General features: G+C 38.1%; 1 long non-coding RNA gene across 1 annotated transcript in view; it reads right to left on the bottom strand.

Annotated features, from left to right (window-relative positions):
* The window catches only part of LOC129045373 (uncharacterized), a 716,354-nt gene that overhangs the window by 109,648 nt on the left and 591,545 nt on the right, over nt 1-15,161 (bottom strand). Inside the window, exons 8-9 of the long non-coding RNA XR_010409492.1 lie at nt 9,284-9,418; nt 9,092-9,160 (exon numbers count right to left, since the gene is read on the bottom strand). This is a non-coding gene — a long non-coding RNA (uncharacterized LOC129045373). The remainder of the gene's footprint in view (nt 1-9,091; nt 9,161-9,283; nt 9,419-15,161) is intronic.

Consider the following 15,161-nt stretch of genomic DNA (forward strand, 5'->3'; position numbering starts at 1 on the left):
GACTCCCAAGGGTATAGGTTTCAAGGACAGATGCACAGAGAGCGGCAGGGAGTGACTACTGTCTGGGCATGTGTTAGGCCCATCGCCAGTGTCCCCGGCAGCTCTCACAATACCAGGCTGACAAATCTAAATAACACCAGTTATAATTGTATGATCACAATTCCTGAATCTCTCCCTAGACTCATCTCCCTCTCCCATCCTTTTCCCTTCCTTAGACTAGTGGTTCTCAACCTTGGTTACACATTGGAATCATCTGTGGAGCTTTAAAATATTGAGGCCTAGGTCCCATTCTTAGAGATTCTGATTGGACTTGTTCAGGATATAGTATCACTATTGGCCTTTTTTTAAAGATTTTATTTTAAGCAATCTCTACACCCAACATGGGGCTCAACCCCACAACCCCTAGATCAAGAGTCACACACTCCAATGACTGAGCCAGCCAGGCACCCCCAGCATTGGCCCACTTCTTTATTTATTTAAAAAAATTTTTTTTAAAGATTTATTTATTTATTTGAGAGAGAGAGAGAGCAAGCGAGTGAGATAAGGGGCAGAGGGAGACAGAGAGAGGATCCTCAAGCAGACTCCCTGCTGAGTGTGGAGCCTGACATGGGCCTGGATCCCAGGACCCTGAGAGCATGACCTGAGCTGAAATCAAGAGTCGGATGCTTAACTGACTAAGCCACCCAGGCACTCCAATTTTGTTTTCAATGTAAAGTCCAAGTTAACACATGCCAATCACATCATCAATAAAAAGACAAACATTTCATCATGGCACATAAAATGAATTTTATGTTGTTAACAGTATTTGGTATCTTAAGCTTATTTAAATCCTAGTTTAATGTAAACACACTCTGTCTTGCCCTTCCCCATAAACCTGAGGCTGTTGAGCCCATCAGGTGTGAGGGGCACCAGGCTGAAAGGAGCAGAGCGGTACCATGAGGTCCTACCATTTGCACAAAGATTCCTAAGAACCAGAGTTGATTCAGAGTACCCTCTCGGACCTTGCGTTAGCTCCAGGAATCTAAGCATCTCTTATTATCTATTAGTTCTGCCAGTTTGGTTGCCAGTGTCATGAAGTGGATGTTTTTTAACCCCAGTGTCATAAGACTCTGGTGTGTCATCGTCAGCTGTGATTGAGCTTTGTTACAAGAAATGTGAAATAGGAATAAAGCTCTGGGGTTTCCATACAACCTATTTAAGAATGAATTCCAGCAAGCTCAGGGTTACCTTATAATAGCACTGCTTTCACTTGCTTGCACCCAATACACTGTCCTGAACGAGGGAACATGGAGGAGCTACAATTCCTATGAGGGACTATCATTTGACATGAGTGTCCCCGTGGAACAAAGATTGGGGGTTTGCACAAACCAACCTCTCAAGTCAAAGAAGTTCCTCACTGGGCCTCAAGATTGCAGCAGTGCATACTAATGGGGGTGAGGGGACAGCGGGACAAAGGGGCCTCTCTGTGTTCTGGTGCCTGGTCTCTTTTTTGGGGACAGAGAGGACCTGTTTTTTTACATCAGAGACGGAAGCTTGTTTACAAGGTCACATCTTAAGCCATCTCCGAACTGAACATGGAAAAAACATCTTAAGTAATTCTGCCAATCTTTTCTTATCACAAAAGATCAGTTTATAAACATGTCAAGTGTAAACACAATATTTTTAGGAAAAATAAGGACAAAAGTATTACATATTTGGTGGGATTCTACTGATACTTGGAGTAACTATGATCCAACCAGTAATCTTAATTCCTTCTGCTGAGTTTGAAGGAATGGAATACTTCATTTAGGTTTTTTTTTTTTTTTTTTCATTTGCTAACCAAACTTGCTAGTTGAATAAAAAGAGAAATTACCAGTTGGGTAATTTAGATCAACACTTTGATTTTTTTTTTTTTTTTTCTTTTCAAGGTTCCTGAGCAGAAGTGAAAACAAGGTTTGATGATGAGGCTTGGAGAAGGGAGAAGGGCCAGGGAGAAATATGGTAAGCACTCAATAAATGGTTGTTGGTAGTTGTTATGGTGGTGATGGGATGCTTAACAAATCTTTCCTAAGAAATGCTTTCAAAGCTGTGAAGTGCAGAAGGGAACATCCTACCTTGGTTTTCATGAGTTCTGAGCTATTTTGAATATTAATTATGACTTTTTGTGCTTAGAGTGATTTTTTTTTCTAGTAAGGAATTTTGAAGCAAAAGAAAGGAAGAGGGATTTATGAAGCACTCAGTATACTCAAATTGAAAGTGAACCTTGTTTTTAATTTTCCTTGTTTATAACAAATTATATTTTAGTGCCTCAATTTTCATTTCAACCTTTCAACTTATTAGTGAGTAATAAACATGGAGTCGTTGAAGTTAAACGGACAAAGTGTCAAGTAAATTTAAGATCTTATTTTGTTACTTTACAGTACGATGGATCAAATTGGGCAAATACACTTAAAATATATTTAGAAGATTAGATTCCTCATGGTTATTTGGCAAATGAAGTGGAGGGCCACTTCCAGACTTCAAGCCAAAGGGTGATGGGCTCCTATTACTATCTATTATTAGTAGTCATAATACTATTAGTAACAAAGAGTCTCAGAAAATTCATAGATGATAGTTCAAGAATGAACTGCTTACCAAGAGAATGTCAGGAATATTTGGGGGGGGGTGCTTCCTTAACCTTTCAAAGCAGCCAACTCCCCTGACTTCCCACAATCCATTCCAGAGGGCTGCTTCCTGAGGCTGAATTCTGCAAGGGGCCAGTCTGACACGTGGCCTTTGTTGCACTGCTCACGTTGACCGCGGTGCTTTCCTTTCCCTCCATCTCTCGCTCTTTATATTACACTGCCATTTATTTCACATTGCTTTTTATTTCACACTGACCCTAGCCTTTTGGTGCCAGTATATGAAATCTCAGTTTTTCATTCTGTAGATCAGTTCTGGGTCTGCAGTCTTAGATCCATCACTTTTTAGTGAGCTTTTATGTCACTGGAGACAGCTTTGCATTTTAATAAAGTTTCCAGTCCTCTAGGGCCCTCTCCCCTGAAACAGCTCCAGCTCCCCAGGGCTGCTGAAGAGTTGAGCAGAGAGAGTAGAAGCTTTTGTGGACAGTGACGCTGGTGGCAGATAACTCCAGCTGTCATTACAAGATCATCTAGATAAGGAGGGGACAATCAAGTAGGGCTTATGGTCCACTTGAGTTTTTCTGATTGTAAAACCAGCCATTTTTCAATTTAAATAATTTAAGGATTCCAGCTTCTCTATACTCTAAGGCTCATTGAGCCTCTTATTAGCTGTTTCTCCAGTTCAAGAGGTGGAAGGGAAGAGTGCAGATTTTTTGTTATTGTTAATGCACAGCAGTGGGTGGTGGTGTGCAAATAAAAAAATAACCTGAACAAATTTGAAGAGAAGAGAGAATAGAAATCCATACAAGTAAACAGACATGATTTTAAAAAGTTAATTAAAAGGCACAAAAAGGACAAGTACTGCGTGGCCTTCCGTATTATCAATAGGCAAATGACAGAGAGGAAAATGAATTGGAAAATGGATTCCCAGCTAACTAGAAAAAGGAAACAGACTAACAAAGCTCTTAATTTTAATTTGAAAATCCCAAATTCTCTCCTAAATCCTTTCCTCATCATATTCTGATAATGATCTTATCTCACACTGTTCCCATTGAAGGAAAGCTGGGATGGGCGGGAGAGAAAGAGCAAAATGAAGTTGCAACGTCCCAGAAGATTCAGCTCGGGACCCACTTAGAGAATCACCTGGGACACATCGATGTCAGCACATACAGCCAGGAAACCATAGCTGCCAAAAGGTCTTCCTTGTCTCTCTTCCTTGTAAGCCACTTTTTTTTAAAATTTTGCACCCTTCTCTTCTCAAATCTCTGTGACCAAAGGCCAGTAACCTTTACCACATTTCTTTTCAAGTGGTATATACAGGAATTAGTCTGCAAGTCACTTACTTCCATACAAGAGAATGGGACATGAAGGCACTGTCCACCAAGAAGGTGGGGCTTTTCCTGAAATTTTCAGGAGTATCTTTTGGACCGTATCCAATTGGTCTGTAGAAGTATTCTAGGGATGGGACAGGTCTGGAGAACCAAGCAATGTCCATGCCTGTGGGCTGGTCTTTTCTTTTCTTTAGGAGACATGTGCTGCTCACATGAAGGCACAGATTCCCCAACATAAAGGTCAGAGCCTGAGAGAGAAGGTTGGATAGCTAATTAGAGAAAATATTTCCTGACAGAGGTAGGACCCATGGTTACTACCACGGGTTGAAGCTGATAGAGAGATACTCTTTGAATTATTAGAAAAACAATGATGACATGCAGACCGCTGATCAGTCTTCAGTTGACACTGGAAAGAAATCTTGTGTGGAAGGTAAGTAACATCAATAGCTAAGGAGTTACACGAGGAGAAAAGACCAGGAAACACTGTGTTTTCTTTTACTCCTTCTTCCCTTGCTTTCTTTTCTTTCCCATTTCTCTCTTTCTAAACAAGAGAAGGCCATCTTTGGATTACTAGTGAATTATCATTGAATATTGCTGATGCATAAGTAGATCTCAGGCAAATATGGGATATCTCTATTCAAAGAGCCAACTGTAAACTTCTAGACTGGTGTTCTGCTCTCCCTGCCCGCCCCCCCCCCCCCCATTTTAGAATTAGGGAAAACAAAACAAACATAGCCAGATAAGCTGAGTGCCAGAAACAGCAAATACTGCTTTTGCTCCCTGTATTTCCTTTTTCTTTTTTAGGCAATGGAATTGTAAGCTCTGTAAGGTCAGGGGCCCTGATAGATTTACCCAGTACTGTATTCCCAGCATTTAACACTGTGCCTAAATATTTGTTGAATGATCCAATTAATGGGATATCCATTAATATCCTATCCACAAGATGTGGATAAAGAAATGGTACATCAGAGCCATAAATAACATAAAGATTGCCTTACAGCTCTCTCTCTCCCTTGATTTAACCTGCCAAAGTTCTATTAGAGGAGAATATTCTAAAATGTGTTCTACAGAACATTAGCTCTGAAGAATAAAAATCAATTTTTTTTTTTTTTTCAAAAAAAGGTGGGGAGAGTCTATGGAAAATTAGTTTGGGATACTCTGTATCATACAAAGTTCAAAGAGATCTTTACAGTATGATCTCTCAGAGTTTTTCAAATACAAATTTTCCCTGTGAATTTCCCAGGGAGGGACATAGCTTGCTACATTTCCAAAAATTATTTGACGATGTTCCTCTTTTACCTGGCACAGGTTATAGTAACAGTATTCCATAAAACATGTCTTGAGGAAAGTAGCATCTTAATTCAGCTTTACATTCTTTAAATTATTTCTTTTGGATTTAAGTCCTAAGTAATTTTTTCCACTGAGAAAGATACCACCGGGTATAACAATGTAATGTGCAGGTAGTTAACACTACTGAACTTGACATAAAAAATAGTTACAAAGGTAAGTTGTATGTCATGTAATTTTTTAACCACAACTAAAAATTAAGAAAAAATACTCCCTAAATATTATTTTACCTAAGTAATAAGTAAATCAATATTTTACCTAAAGGCTGTAATGATGCACCCAAATTTAACAGTATTAAATGGCTTGGTTTTGGTCTACAACATGCTGCTCAATTGCATTTACCACCTAGATACTGTATCTTCCACAGCATCTTGATTTTGAACATGGAGCTATGGATTTCTTAGTGTGTGTTTTTAGTAATCCAGCCCAGGATGACTACCTAAAAAGACCTGTGACTGTATGTATAGGGAAAGTTTATTATAGTTTAGTAGAGTGAACTTGGGACTATGAGACAAGAGACTAGGTTACAAAACTGACATTGTCACTGACTTAGCGGGCCACCCTAAGTGAACGCTGCTTTCCTTATCTATAAGATGGCCTCAGTCAGCAATTTTTTACTTTTTTGCCTCCAACATGAGATTCCCTTCTTCCGTGGAACTTTAATAGTCACAGCGGGTAAAAGCAGAGATGCTCTGGTCTCGAGGAGGTGGAGGCCACTGAGCCTCCCTTCCCCCATGGCCCTGAGTATCCCCAAAGAGGCTAAGAGCTCAAGGTAACACAGTCTGAAAACCACGAAGCTAGCTAATCTTTAGGATTCTTTCGAAGTCTTACTTCTGCCACCAGGAGATAAACTGCAGTAGAAAAGAATGTTTGTGTGTCCATATTAAAGCCTCTAATTTTATACCGACCCACAGAGAATTCAGCTCTTCTAGAATATAGAACCCTGCCATACCATAATGTGGCAAGCACCTTTTGAATGTCAACATTTATTTTATATTAAAAAATAAAATAGAAAAAATATTATCAGAATATACTCCTCCCTTATTCCCTTTATGGATACATTTCAAGATATAGACTTGATGGTAAATTAAAATTGAATGCAAATATTGTCGCTGAAAAGTTGCCCATTTATATGGTTTTCTCAGCCCCTCTTAGTTTTTAATGGGCAAGGTTTTGCTAAAAACAAAAAGTGTTAATTACATAAATATGCGTATTCTTTTCAAAGCATTACACTATATTATGGTTAAAAAACAATAGAGAAATGAATGCAAAACTATTTCAACAAAAACACTGCTTCTTGAGCAGCCTTTAAAATTATGACATGTTTACTGGGAAAATGCATTACTCATGACAGGGTTACAAAAGCAATATTAACCTTCTTGAAATTTAATAGCAAAGTCAGACATGTAAAAATCAGTACCAGACGTGGTAATATAACTACTTTTGTTAAGATTGTACATTGGATAAAACAGATATTTAAAGCTATATTAAGATGTGGGTAAATAAAGAGTCCGTTAGAAGATTCCCAACACACAAGCATCACAACTAAAATCATCATGCAGATTGTTCTAAAGATAGCATCCATGGAAATAAAAAACCGCGTGCTTTCTTTTGCTCCTGTTATTTTGGGCACTATTGCTTTTGCAATTTTGTACAGGGTGTCAGAAATTAAATTTGCCCTTAAAGATACATATGTCTATCTTTTGGGGCAGGCATTTGCTACATTGACAAGCTACCAAACGCATTCATTGTATCTAATGTGTGACTAATGAGTGATTGTAATCTGTAATCAAAGAGGATGTTTGCTTCTGCAAAAAAATATAATTTACCCCAAAATAGCATTGATAATAAGCCAAGAACTGCAAAGTAGTGGTTAAAAATGTGTGATAAAATATAGACTATAAAATTGCACTTATCATCAAATGCAAGTTTGATTTACAAAATAATTTTTTCCAAAATTTATCTTGTTGCTATAGTTTTATCACATAATCCATTACTTGCCTTGTCATGTTTAAAAGAGACTCACGTTTTAAATTATTTTATTGTTTTTGTTTAAAAGGGGTTCGCACTTTAAATTATTGTTTTTGTAACCCTAAGATATTTCATTAAAATCTCTCAAGGAGGTTTTACTTATTTTAGAGAACGCAAGCTTGAGACATATTAAAAAAACAAAGGTCAAAAGTCATAAAGGATAATAGCTGATGGTTTTGATAATGCTAATTATATATTACTGAGAAGAAAGGTAGAGAAGGAAATATGAATACTAAAGAAAGATAAACATTCCAATGCTGGATTTAAAAAAAAAAAAAACAATGAAAAAAACTCTTAAAATGTCTTTGTACTTCACTGTCATAATTCAAAGACATAATGAAGCCTGAATTAAAAATGTCAGTTTCTGTGAATGTTGGTAACTTGGTTCTTTGTTGGGCAAGTCAAAATGTGTCTGTTTGATAGGCAAAAATGACAGACTAAAAATGGGAGAAGTTGGATCTAAAAAAAGCAGCACACACATGCACACATGCATGCACGCACACACACACACATACACACACAGGACTTTAAAAAAGGTCCATAATGTACTTGAAGGAGAAGACCTGTAGGGTAGGAGGCAATATCTTTAGGAAGTCACCGAGCAGCACTAAAAGGCAGTGTCCATGGCCAATCAAAACGATTTCTGTGACTGCTGGGGCTCTTGCATCTCCGTCTTTACACTAGACTGGAAACCCTTTGTACTAATTACCAGACTGTACCAGATTTTCTGGTTCAGTTCAATCCTATAATTGACTGACAGTGATGGGCAAGGAAGGGGAAAAATTCAAGCTCACCACTGCAAGCAGAGGCTCAGAAATGGTTTCACAGAGAGCCGGTCACAGCCTGGCACTAAAAGCAGGGTTAAGCAAGCATCATCAGCATTTTCTTCTAATTCTCAGGTTAAAAAGGAAGTGAGGAAGAAAAAACAGCAGTCCATGACTGCTCTCATCTCACGGACCAATTCTTAGCGTGCGACCATTTTACATAAAATGAATGGAGAATAGCTTCAAGTATAAATGGCAATGTTAGATGTCACTGATTTTTATTTTGCTTTGGGGAAGTAGGTATATATAGGTTTGTCTCCAGAACTCAAATCGGGTCATCTTGCTCAAGTTCAACAGTCTTGTTTTTTTTTTTTTTTTTTTAACAGAAACTGGGAAAAACAATGCTGCTATTTCATTCCTAGGGCTGAAAAATCATTAAAGTGCAAGGCAAATTTAGAAAGCTTATGGCCAGTTGCATAATCAAAATGAAGCATTTGAAGCCCTTAGCATCATAATCCTCACATCCTTCGCTTGTTTTAACTCACTGATTTGGATTTACTGTGTGTCCCTCGTACTAAAATGGTTGTCCATGAACCCATACTTCTTAAAGTGAAAGTTTGAATAATAATTTACTTGAACTTAGAGTTACTGCATTAAAAAAAACAGAACACACTGAGCACCGGATTAAAGACTTAGTCGGCTGCCCATCCTTTGTTATTTACTTAGAACTGTTCTCCACCCACTTTCTTTCTAACCAAAAGAGCAACTCTAGCTTCAGCTACACCAAACATTAAAAACACAGGTGCCAGAAACAGGGTCAAATGGGAACTCAGGCCATTCGGGAGGCAAGTGAGCATTATGTACTATCATGTTGAGGTCAATTGACTTGAAATGTAATCACAGGTTAAGCCCCTTTTCTTTCCAGGCTAAAGAGTAAGCAACACCTGTGCCCGCAGCCGCTCACACTGCACTTGACATAGCAGCCAGTTCAATTTTTAGTTACAAGTCAATTACTTACTGGAACAGAAAGGGAACATTTCATTCATTCCATGGATGGCCACTTTTCCGGAGAAACCTGTCAGGCTTTCTTTCTCCAAAAAAAAAAAAAAGGAAAGAGAAGAAAAAGTAAAAGTTAAAAATAAGTGATATGATGCAAAGTTCTAGAGCTAGGCCAGCACACTACAGCAGAGAAGTGGTGCAAAGAGCTTACCTTCCAAACACTGAACAGAGCTGTCTTGGAAATGAGGCCTATCCCAGCTGATAAGTCCTGGGATTTTCCTCATCAGAGAATCAAAACAGGTGAAATGATAATAGGTGCTCTACACCTGAGGAGAGGACCAGCTGACTGCATGAAAGGAGAGCGCAAATGAGTAAACTGTCTTCCCCCAGCTACAGTCAGCCCTTGTGCAAGGGGAGTTTCAAACGCACTGGCTATAGACTTTTGTCCAAAGCTGTGGTTCTTTTTTTTTTCTTTTTTTTTCTTCTTTCTTTCTTTTCTTTTCTTTTCTTTTTTTTTTCTTAGTAAAGCTAGATTAGTTCATACAAAACTCAACAATACAGCACTGAAACCCATTGTTGATATTCAACATTTTTCACATAGCGGAACAGAATAGACAATACGGTATCTAGGAAACCATGGGCTGGATTACAAACTGATGATATCTCATCCTTCTGGGGGCCTGTAATCCTTTTTATTACCTACCACAGTAAAAAAAAAAAAAAAAATCATCACTGTGTGTGGGGGGAACTCTCTCAGAATAAATCAATAACATTGCTACTCTTAGGAAAATAGGATAAATTAAAATGAAATCTTGCTTATAACACTAAATCTCAAAGTGCCATTTGCGCATTTGCCTTTTATGCAAGTTAATGATTTTAAAACTTATGCTAACGTTTATGTGAGCTGCCAGACGTTTTAAAAATTAAATTATGTGTAGATGTTTGCTTAATCGTATTCAAAATTAATCTGGACTTTCAATTTCTTATGAGAAATACTTGGAAAGTTATTTATTTTAAAGTGCCCAATATTGAGACTAAGGCATGAATACTAAGTAATTTTCATTAATTTGCTCTAAAATACATGTCTTGGGTTACTGTAAGTTATATTTATTTCCTCCATTAAGAACACACTGAAATTCAAGATTTTCTGAGCTTACTTACCTGATACCCAGCTTAATAAAACAAATTTTTCACTTTTTTAAACCCCATGCCTTTTTCATTTTTCATTTTTTAAAAAATGCATTTCCTGATTATGTATAACCGCAAAGCCATTCTTTACAAGGAAGTTATGCCTATTAACCTTTTTGAAAATCTGGTCCAATCCCTTTTATAACGCAATCCAGTTCCCATAGTTTTCTTAAGCCTACAAATGGTCTAGGTAGCCACAGAAGTGATTGTTCCTACCAGTTTCTTTTCATCACTTCTGCAATTGACCAATTGACAACTGATTGATGGTTATCTTTTCACTTCAACAATGAAAGAAATTACCATCACTATAGCTATGTACAGTAAATGCCTCCAGAGTAAATTACATGATTCTAAAATTCTCCTTAGCTCACTTAGTAAAACATCAACACAAAAAAGTTTCTTTTTGCGCCTCCTTTCCTGTACCACAGATTTGGCCTTTTCTGTCAGCTGCAGAAAAAGAACTTGACAGCTTCTTTAAAAAGAGGAGTATAAAGGAACTTGAATAAAGGATGGCACTGGGCCTGTCTCAAGCAAGTGGCCATTCTTTGCCCTTGGAAAAAAATTAGGCATGTGAGCACAGATAAGTCCTATAAGAATACTCTAAAGACTATTCCCAGTGACCTTGAGAGTCTATTTCCTTCCTTAACCATTCCTGAACGTTAGGGCAACGACATAGATTCTGAACACGGATTTGCCAACTTATTTTGAGTAGGTGTTGTTTCTCGTTGAAAAGAAAACATCCTTAAATTTTTAAACTCCCTTACTGCACTGCAAAGACTCCCCTGCTCTCTCCAAAAGTGCTCAAACAAGTGCCATTATGCACATGTGACCTCCAGCCATTATGATATGTTGATGGACAAGAGCTTTAAATTCTACCCTCAAACCTAAACTTACTGCAAATGTGTATTTTATTTTCACAGGAAAGCCCTGAATCTTGTCAAGGAAGGGGAATTCAAACATTTTTTTCTTTCTCTGTTCAATTAAAGTCTTTTTATTTTTTATTTTTTGGTGAAGTAAATATGCTGCTATGAAAGATTCAACTGATTTACTCTTGCCCTCCCCACCCACCCACCTTAAGGTCACCTTTTTAAAGTGAAAAACACACACAAATGGACAAGAAACATGATTTTGGACTATTTTCCTTGATGTTTTAGGTCCATAAAATGTGTTACTGAATATCACAAGGTAAACTGATCCATAGTTTTATTATCTAGAATGACGTGGCACTGTTTGGAACTTTTCCCACTCTATCAATATTAGGAAGTTACATTGCAATAAAGGAAAGTGGATTCCATTCTTATTCACTGCTGACTCCATTTAGGACTTGGGCTGGTTTCCTGATAATTCTGGCCTCAGTTATTTCACCAGACAATAAGATTTTTATGAAATGCTGCCTTTATGTCCTTCACAGTGGTAGGCTCTATAATGTATGAGAAATATGAGATGAGATTCTGTCCAGCAGAAATGGATAATTTATTTGGTAAAATAATACATACAGTGGGAAATAGCTTTCAAATGGAATATAACATACATATTATATATGTGTGTATTATAGCATTATATTATTATCACATCATATTTGGCATATATGGCACTAAATAAACTTTGTTCACTTAAAAAACAATTCATCATCTTCCATGTTACCTTTGCTATATTTGCCAATATTATTATTCAAATATCCCTGATGATATTTATAAAATGTCATTTTTATATCTTCACAGTTGTTCTCCAAAGATGTTCCAGGCTAGACTTATGGCATTAATGCCTAGACACTTGAATTAATGAAATTGCTTTGAAGATGATCTAATCTGCTATCTTTACCCACAGCATCACTGCTGGAATAACCTTTCTCCAACTTCCCTTTTACCATGTTCCACGTAGTACCTGGTTTTGGAACCTATATGCCTTTATTGCATGAAGTCCTTGGAACTTCCAAGTCTAGGGAATGTCCTTGCTTAGTTCCCGCACCTTTGCAAAATCTAGTTCCAAGGCAGCACCTCTCCAAACTTATTTCCCTTATTTCTCATCAGCTAACTTACCTTTTATTAATAGTGTATCTTATTATTACATACACGCCTAGATACATACCAAGCTGTTCCATATTTTATCCTCATCTTCTGTGTTCAAGGTCCAAATAAAACCTAGGCCATGTAGGAATCTTTCCCCGCAGTAGTAGCTCATATCTATTTCCCTATTCCCTCATGTCTTTTTCATTTATTATTGTCTTTGACGCACATTTGGCTCAGTTTGAATGTCACCCCCTTTACTAAGATTTTCTTATCAATTCAGATGAAATGAATTTCTTCTCCCACTATACTCCACAATTCTTGGCACACATCTTTATTATAATATGCATTATCTTAGATTGTATTTGCATATCATTTTCCCCAGGTAGAACTTAAGACCCATGAGGAAAGGAACCGTATTGTATGTATATTTTTATGCCTAGCACTTGGCATACAAATGTTCAATAAATGATTACCAATAAAGACAGTCCTTGCTCCTAAGGAGCTCTCAGTTCAGGGTGAAGTTTAGATTAGCTGTGAGAATAAGATGGTAGGTGAATAGCTAAGTAAATAAGAATGGCAGTTGAAAAGATCAGCAGTTCCTTTAAAAAGTAAATTGAATTTTTAAAGTAAGTATTTATTGATTTATTATTAAAGGTTTTATTTATTTATTTGAGAGACAGCACGAGGGAGAGGAAGAAGCAGACTCCGCACTGAGCAGGGAGCCTGACAGGGGCTCTGTCCCAGGACCCTGAGATCATGACCTGAGCCAACTCAGCCACCCAGGTGCCCCTAAAGTAAGTATTTAAATGTTGGTGTAAGAAAGACCATATCAAAGCCACTTGTTTGGAACGTGAAAATTTCTCAAGGAACATAGGTGCATGTTTAGACCAATCCACTAGTTGTTCCTATTTGTTCCATAAGCTGGCCAAGTTGTGGTAACACAGCCATTTATTGAACATTTGCTGGTTGAAGCAATATAGTAAGTACTTTACGTAAATTTAGTTCTCAAGATTACCTTATGAAGTAAGTACTTCTGCCATTTTACAGATAAAAAACTTGGGTTTGGAGAGGTTGCCTGAATCTCCCGAGGCTGCCTGGTCAGGAACAGCAGAGCTGCGACTGAAACCCAGCCCTGCCTGGCTCTATAGTTTACATTGTTCAGAACTAACTGATGGTGCAAATGGTATTTTTCCTCAGTTAATCACCCTGAGGAGTCTATATTATATGATAAATAGGGGGGAAGAAAAGAAAAAACGAAGAGAGTTTTCTACCTATTTCTTTATCACACAACCAGTCTGGAATATCATTGTTAAAAATTATTCTTTGTGTATTCTGACTTCTCTTTCTTCATACACCCTCTACTGACCCAGATGCCTTCCTCAATCTTTTCAGGTACCCAGTGCCCTTTTTTTTTTTTTTTAAACAGAGAGAGAGAAAGCGCCTATGCACATGAGGAGGGCAGGGGCCGAGGGAGAGAGAGAGAGAGAATCTCAAGAATCTTACTGAGCGCAGAGCCCGAGGAGGGGCTCAGTCCCCTGACTTGGAGATCATGACCCCAACCGAAATCAAGAGTAACACCCAAACGACTGAGCCACCCAGGTGCCCCCACCCCGCTGTGTCCTAATTTTCAAAAATTTCTCTATAGACCCTTTACTTAGACATTCAAAGTTCTTTATACTCCTCTCCCAGCCTATTCAAAATAGCTATTACTTTAGGACATGTGGGAGTATAAAATCAACCTAGTTGAAGCGATTCTTGTTAAGATGTGAATAATGGATAGATGTTAGATTCTTCTTTCACATAAGCACTTTGAAAAAACTGCTCATTAACCTAAGTGAATAGGTAAGGATTACTATTTCAGGCCTTGAAGCTACAAAAGTGAAGCAGACACTTTCCATGGAAACCTCAATGTATAAACAGAGAGATTTTGAAACATGTGATGGTGGTATACGTGTGATGTAGGAGACTGAGTAGACAGGCTAGCCCTGTCTGAGAATCAATTTCTTTAGTGATTTTTAATTTGGGAGAGACAGTCATGGGCCCTCATATCCTGCCCAGTTACAGACAGCCTTATTGCATACTACTTTGTGGAATATATACTTTGGAGGGAACCATTGGGTTGGAAGTTAAAAAACCCTACTCAAAGCTGCTGCTTTTTGCAGGGGAAGGGGGGAGGTTTCCTTCTTTCTACTGCTACACAGGTAGATCTTTTTTTTTTTTTTTTTAAGATTTTATTTATTTACTTGAGAGAGAGAGAGAGAGAGAGAAGCAGACACCTTGCTGAGCAGGGAGCCCCACACAGGGCTGGATCCCAGGACCCTGGGATCATGACCAGAGTCAAAGGCAGACGCCTAACCGACTGAGCCACCCAGGCGTCCCACGCGGGTAGATCTTAACCATGATTTCATGTTGGAATTAACTGGGAAGCCCACCATCAGATATTCTGATTTAATAGATACGTAGTGGCTCCCAAGTAGCAGTAATTAAAAAAAAAAAGCTATCTTAGTGATTCTGATGTGCCACTAAGTTTAAGAACCATTGTTCTAAGCCAGTGGTTCTCAAAGTATTGCTCTGAACCAGCAGCATTGGCATCATTTGGAAACTTATTAGAAATACAAATTCTTGATCCCACCCCAGACTTACCAAATCAGAAAACTCTGGAGGTGGAGTCAAGAAACTGCTGTTTTGCTGTCAGAATGGCTAAAATCAACAACAAAAGAAACAACAGGTGCTGGCGAGGATGTCGAGAAAAAGAACACTCACGCACTGTTGGTGCGAATGCAAACTGGTGCAGCCACTGTGGAAAACAGTATGGAGGTTCCTCAGAAAGTGAAAAATGAACTACCCCACAATCCAGTAATCACACTACTGGGAATACAAAGAATACAAAAA

The sequence above is a fragment of the Mirounga angustirostris genome, unplaced genomic scaffold, assembly GCF_029215605.1.
Source record: "Mirounga angustirostris isolate CCGP_5_RB_7025 unplaced genomic scaffold, mMirAng1.0.hap1 SCAF_1, whole genome shotgun sequence".
In the NCBI taxonomy this organism is placed as follows: domain Eukaryota; kingdom Metazoa; phylum Chordata; class Mammalia; order Carnivora; family Phocidae; genus Mirounga; species Mirounga angustirostris.